The 6,819-nt window shown below is 48.4% G+C and overlaps 1 protein-coding gene across 1 annotated transcript in view; it reads right to left on the minus strand.

Moving 5' to 3' along the window:
- Positions 1–6,120, minus strand: part of arhgap27l (Rho GTPase activating protein 27, like) — a 33,726-nt gene extending 27,606 nt beyond the window's left edge. Inside the window, exon 1 of the mRNA XM_031575301.2 lies at positions 5,909–6,120. The gene's annotated coding sequence lies outside the window, so the exon portion shown is untranslated. The remainder of the gene's footprint in view (positions 1–5,908) is intronic.
- Positions 6,121–6,819: the final 699 nt, after the last annotated feature.

Below are 6,819 nucleotides of genomic sequence, written 5' to 3' on the forward strand. Positions count from 1 at the left end.
CGTATTGAACCTGCAAATACTATCAATGAGGACAACAGCGTCATGTCACGAAATGGTGAGACGAGTGAAAATACACTAAGCCATGTACTGCAATGGTTTAAAAAATGGCGAACACTTATGCACAGTTATGTAAGCGTAAGTGAAGTGTCCCATTCTGAATGCCTTCCAAACATGTGAACCATAAAGCATATCACAAGAACTTGACGCTTGAGTAGGTATGTTTTTTTTTTGGGGTGGGGTGGGGGTGGGGGGGGTTTCGGTGGGTTTGTGTGGTGGGAACGGACCACATCCTGTGCCAGATTCGGCTGTAAGGCTCAGGAAGGACACGCTCATCCGCGTCCCTGCACAGATACGAGCGTGGCATCAGACTGACATTTTTGAGTCGGTCAAACGCTTTTGGCACACACCCTCCTCCTCCCGCCGGCAGCCAGCCCCCTTCCCTTTCTTTTCGTAACTTAATGAAAGTCTTTGCTGGCTGATTTGCGAGACGGCGGGTTTTGTGGCGCTCTGCCCCCACGCGCACAACGCAGACGTTCTTCCTTGCCGAGAGACACAGGAAGACGTGAGCGCAGAACTCAACACCAACATGTCTGGCAGCTCACTGCCACCTCCCACAATGCACTGGGTTAACCCAAAAAAAACCTGTGAAAGGAAGTCATGCACTTGGCACTAAAGAGAGGAGGAGGAGTGGAGGGATGGAGAGCAGACAGGATGGTAGAAAGGAGAGAAAGATTTGTTTGCTTGCACTTTTGTTGAAGGGAGCAGAAAGTGTTTGTCTCTGTTAGATGGAACAAGGGAGGCCCTGGCATTCACACACACACACACTAACACACACACACACACACACACACACACACACACACACACACACTATGCACAGACACAGATGTGCACACACACACACACACACAAACACACACACGCACACACACACACCCACACATGTTGTTATCCACATACTTCGTACCACCTCACATCTAAACCGTGCCTAAACAAACACACACACTTGTTCACACACACACACACACACCTCTTAGTCTTGCCCTTTTCACCCCCGTCCAGGCTATGCCTTGCACTCTCAAAACATCCGGTGCGCAGTGACTGAGAAATCAAAGCTGGTCCCTCGACTCATCTCGCAGTGCACCCCACCCCCCTGGACACACACACACATACCCCCCCCCCCCACACCCTGCTCTCCAAGGGCTGTCTTCCATCTGGGCTCTTTCATCACAGGCCACAGAGCACCACCACCACACGTCCCTGTACCAGTGCCAAGGGGGAAACCGCACTGGAGCCAGTATGAGAGGGAACAGCCGTGTGGATCGACTCCATTGAAGGAATGGTAAACATCAGTGACAAACATCACCCAGCCCCTGTGCTCCAGGAGTCACTCAAAGGTGACACTGAGACTGTAGATACCCGTAGGCATTCATACATATTGTATGCGCAAATGTGTATGACTTCAACAGTAGGAATGTGTGTAGATACCTGCAGTACACATAGACATGTTTGTATATGTACACACACAACATTGTGAACTTCTTCTAAATCTGTCAGCATTTACATATACAAATACTCCTATACAGATGCATAAATGTAGTTCCATGTAACTATTCATTCATTAAGTTGTTTCAATTCAATGCAGCACGGGTGAATGAAATTCTTAAATGGGACATACTGTATCTGACATGGGCAATCAACACAAATGGCACTATAGCTTTTGTGACCACAGCCACATGTTTTGACTATCCACGAGAGTTGATAAGACATACTGTTATCCTCTGCTGCGGAGGCTCAAGCGAGTACTCTGTTGACTGATGAATCTGATCAGTAGCCTATTTCATTCAGGCAGCTCTTTGTTTAAACAACTGTGTGAGAACACCATCGCTTTGCCAAACATGCAGAGCCAGACTGAGAATGTGTCTAATGTTACATTCGCACCTCCAACCAGTCAAGTCAGACCTGATTTGGACTGTTACGTCATCTGTGCCTGTAGCGATTCATTATGCTATGCTACAGGCGCTATGGAGGACTGAATGAGGAGACATTTGGAATGCAAACAGGTAAAGGGAGACAATGAACTGTTGCCATGCGGACGAGTAGAGAAAGAGAATGAGAGAGAGAGAGAGAGAGAGAGTACATATACCTACAGTATATGTGTATGGATCCCATAGAGTTCAGCTTTTTTGGGAGTTTGTTTATTTTTGGGTACATGGATGGTGACTCCCCTATTCACTGAACGTTGGATAGCTTTGGTTACTTAGGTCCATCTCCGTCACGTCAATAAAACATATTTGAATCTGAAAGAAATCAAGACAGAACAGACCGACCGACCGACTGACTGAGTGAACGGAAGAGTGAACCAGGAAACGAAACAACGAATACTCTCATAGGGAGACATGGTGAAGGCATGGCATTCAATCCTCTTCCGCCTCCATAGGGGCCAGCGGCTTCGCTGTCCCTTTCGGGGTTCGGATATAAAACTCTTGACAGCACCTCGCGTGTGAGGGAGGGCGACAGCATTTCTTAAAAATAGGCGGATAAACACAGCCATGTGTTGTTTTGCTCCTGCTCGGGCCAAAAGGACAGCCATCTCTGGACCCTCCAGACCTGCCCTCTAAGTGAGCAGCACCGCGGAAATAGAAACCGTGCTGTGGCTTTCATGACCTGCCTTAACATGTCTGAACACAGTGAGTTAGTGCAAGCCAGAGAGAGAGAGAGAGAGAGAGAGAGAGAGATGGATGGTGGGGGACGTAACTGATGTGCCCAGGAAAAGAGAGGGAACGAGGGAGTTGACTTCAGGAGAGCAATTGAATCAGTCCACACACCAACACAGAGGAGGGAGGGGGCAGCTGAATGAAACAGCATCTCCACTCCCACCCTGTGCAGCAGAGGGAGGATAGGGAATCGGTGGAACAGCCACCCTTGTGGTTTACCAGGGGAGCAGCGTGGAAAACCAAAGAGGGAGTGCCCAAAAGGCCAGAGCCACTTTGTGTGAGCGCACCACACAAACACACACACACAAACATACATACACACAAACAAACACAAAGACACACACACACACACACACAGTATTTATAGAAGTACAGACAAACACACACACAAATGCAAAGAAACACACTCACATGTAGTATTTATAGCTGCGCACAGGGAGAGACAAAACCACACACACACACACACACACACACACACACACACACACACACACACACACACACACACACACACACTCACACACACAGAGGACATCCAGTGCTGATAGGCTTCTAGCCTGCGTAGATGTTATGCAGCTGAACAGACTGGGTGTAAATGATATTTGGGACTTTGTGTGAGTTAAACTGGCCTCTCCCATTCACTGAGGTCAGTGGGGAGCAGCAACCTGTTCGACAACAGTCACAAACTCCAGAGTTTCAGCTTTGGAAACTAAACAAAACAAGAAAAACACATCTCTCTCTCTCTCTCTCTCTCTCTCTCTCTCTCTCTCTCTCTCTGACACACACACACACACACGCACACACACACATATACACACAGGAAAAAAAACAACACAAGAATGACAGACATGCTGCCTCAAGCTGTGATTCATCGTGTCGGAGCAAGTCAGTCCTAAACAGGAGAAGAAGAAGGAAAAAAACCCTCCGTGTGTCATCTGTGCAGGCGAGTGTATGGGGGTGCTGGTGTAGAGGTGGTGGTGGTGGTGGTGGTGGTGGGGGTGGGGGACACCCTGTGGCTGCAAACGGCTGGAATCACTAAGAACAATTGGAGGAGGCCGTTCCCATTCAGGCCCTGTTTAAACACGGAAACCTCTCTCTTTCCTCTTGCCCCAGATCCCTCTGACCTTGCTCTGCTGCCCCGCTCCCTGGGCAGGATGTCCAGGAAGGGGTGGAAAAAAAGCCCCGCCGTGCGCATGCTCTCTTGCCCCACCGATTGGCTGCCTGCTAGCAAGAGGCTGCCCTCAGGACCAGCTGCACGCCCGCCTGGCCTTCAGACCTGAAGCCACCTGGTTCCATATATAGCTGAGCTTTATAGTAGTCCTAAACTCTCAGTGTCCATGGAAAGGTCAATCCAATGAGGTAATAATCAGATTCTTGGTTCCTCAGATGGAATGCAAAGGGTAGTTCAGGATCAGAGCCATGTTCTGGATGCTGTGATTGATTCTAGAATGTTCTGAGCCCACTGTTGGTCTTGCGGGGGTTGGAACCTGAGCTGAGAAGACGGGGAGGCCTGGATCACCCCAGACCCTCAGGGGTTGGGGGGGGGTTGATGTTTGCCTCTCCAAACAGGAGGAGTGTAAGAGACAGAGAGAGAGGGAGTGAGAGAGAGTATATGTGAGCAAGAGAAAGAAAGACAGAAAACAGGAAGGAGAAAAGAAGATCAGGAGAGGGAGACCTTGATGGAATGCGGACCGGGTGAGTCGGACCAGGCCTGAAGGGCTCACGGCTCTCTCCTACCAACACACCCACCTCAACCCGACTGCCTCAGGAATGCACCCTGCGCTCGTTTCTGCACTCGTTCCTACACTTTCCCCCTCTCCCTGTCTGTTTCCCTCTTTCTCAGACATTTCAATGTACATGATTGTGCCAACATAGCTTCTGGCAATTTGCATCTGTGTTTACACCTGTTTATGGATGATAGAATATATTTCCCTTGACTATTGTAAGTCTTTCACTTAACATGATCTAAAGTACATGCTTCTACCTCTCTTTTTTGAACATTTTTAAACCTCGTTGAATCCTGTTTTATCCTGCTGTATTACAACCTCTCATTTTGTTGATCCTGGACCACCCTCTCTCAATACACAGTGCTTGAATGACATCAACACCTTTCTGATTTGGGGTCAGGTCAATAAAACCTCACACACAGTGTTTGAATGACATCAACACCTCTCTGATTTGGGGTCAGATTCTCTTCCTTCCTCTCCAATAATGGGCCAAACTGATCCAGGGCCAGGACACCAGATACCCCATAGCAGCATGTGAGACAACACTGGCCTCTCTCTCTCTCTCTCTCTCTCTCTCTCTCTCTCTAATACACACACACACACACACACACACAGGCACAACACAAGAGAACACACAGCCGGGCATGAAAGGGAAAAAATATCAATGAAAAACAAATGCAGTCACTGAAGTTCATAAACACCCTCAAAGTAAATAGTCAGAATGCTTTCTCTGAGCTCTGGTGTATGGTACAGTCCAAATTCTTACTGCAGATAATGTAGTCCAGAAAGCAACTGATTGTTGAATCATCTGGCCCCTGATCCAGGCCTATTCCAGAATCAGGTAGGATCTGGGCTGTTTCATGGATCCCCCCCCCCTTAGGGCACGTCTGAGTTCATCCAGGTGGTATTCCCATTTAGGCTTCAGAAAAGCTTCAAACTCTCAGGCAGGTTTCAAACTGAGACGGCGGCTAAAAGCACTCCACAGTGAGCATATGAGAGTCTCTGTGAAAATGGCATCGAACTTTCACCCCCATACACTCACTCACTGAGGTGCTTGTAAAATGGAACCACAATAGAAAGCGCTGCAGGAGCTGAGCCAAGCCCTAGCCCCGAGTTCCTCCCTTCTAAAACACGGCAGTCAGTCTCGAATGATCAAACTTTCCTATAGAACAAACGAACAAACTCTGCCACAGAACGGTTCCCCGCGGCATATATATCGGTGAGAAAACACTGGCTCCTTCAGTGTGTGAAAATTGAGAATTAAAAACACAAGAAAAGTCATCTGGTACAGGAAAGGAAATGTCTACAACCGAAGTTAACCTGGTTCAAAATCTGGTTTCCACCAAAAAGCTACAAAAAAAGTGTAAAGAATGACAATCTCCACAAAGTGTACTGCAGAGATTTCCTCTTGTCAGAAGCGTCAAAGCGTCAGAAGTCTGCGAGTGGGAGCGGCTGTTTGCTTACCTGAGTCGAGGAGAGAGCTGTGGCACCATCCTCCACGTCTGTTCCTCCGATCACTCCTTCTCCAGCAAACTCCCAGCGCTCACTGACAGGTTCCTCTGGGTCCTCCCGCTTTTTCTTTTTTTTTCTTTTCTTCTCTTTTCTTTCTGATCTCTCCGCTCGCCCACTTACTCACACTCCCCTCTCTCTCTCTTTGGCCACTGGCTCCCCTCCTCCTCCTCCTCCTTGTTCTCCTCCTCCTTCTCTCTCTCTCTCTCTCTCTCTCTCTCTCTCTCTCTCTCCCTCTCTCTCACGTCTCTGTCCACCTGGAGCTCAGATCTCTAGCCTGGGCAGAGCTGACTGGAACCTTGTGTGTCTGCGAGTGAGTGAGGAAGAGCGCGCGTGCGTGTGTGTGTGTGTGTGTGTGTGTGAGTGAGTAAGCGTGCACGAGGTAGAAAGAGAGAAAAGAGAGAGAGAGAGAGAGAGAGAGAGAGCATGAGTGAGTGCGTGTGTGTGTGTGTGTGTGAGTGCGCAAGGCTTTGTGCCGGTTTCAGCTTGCTTGCCTACTCTGTCTGCACTCATTTCCTGTTCCAGCACGCACACACACACACCACGGCTTCGGAGGAGTGCAGGCTTGAGCAACAGGAAGACAGAGAAAAAACACAGAGAGAAACAAGAACAAGGGGTATAGGAATATAGACAAATGCAAAAAATAGACATTTACAGAGTGAATAAGAAAGAGAAAGACCATGAAATACAACTGAACAGGGGGGGAACACCTGGACATGGACAGATCAAATTAAACATTAACTTGAAGGTATGCAGAGAAGTGACTCAGGCAATGTGAACACACACACACACACACACACACACACACACACACACACACACACACACACACACACACACACAAACACACACACACACACACACAC

The sequence above is a fragment of the Clupea harengus genome, chromosome 1 (genome assembly GCF_900700415.2).
Source record: "Clupea harengus chromosome 1, Ch_v2.0.2, whole genome shotgun sequence".
In the NCBI taxonomy this organism is placed as follows: Eukaryota; Metazoa; Chordata; class Actinopteri; order Clupeiformes; family Clupeidae; genus Clupea; species Clupea harengus.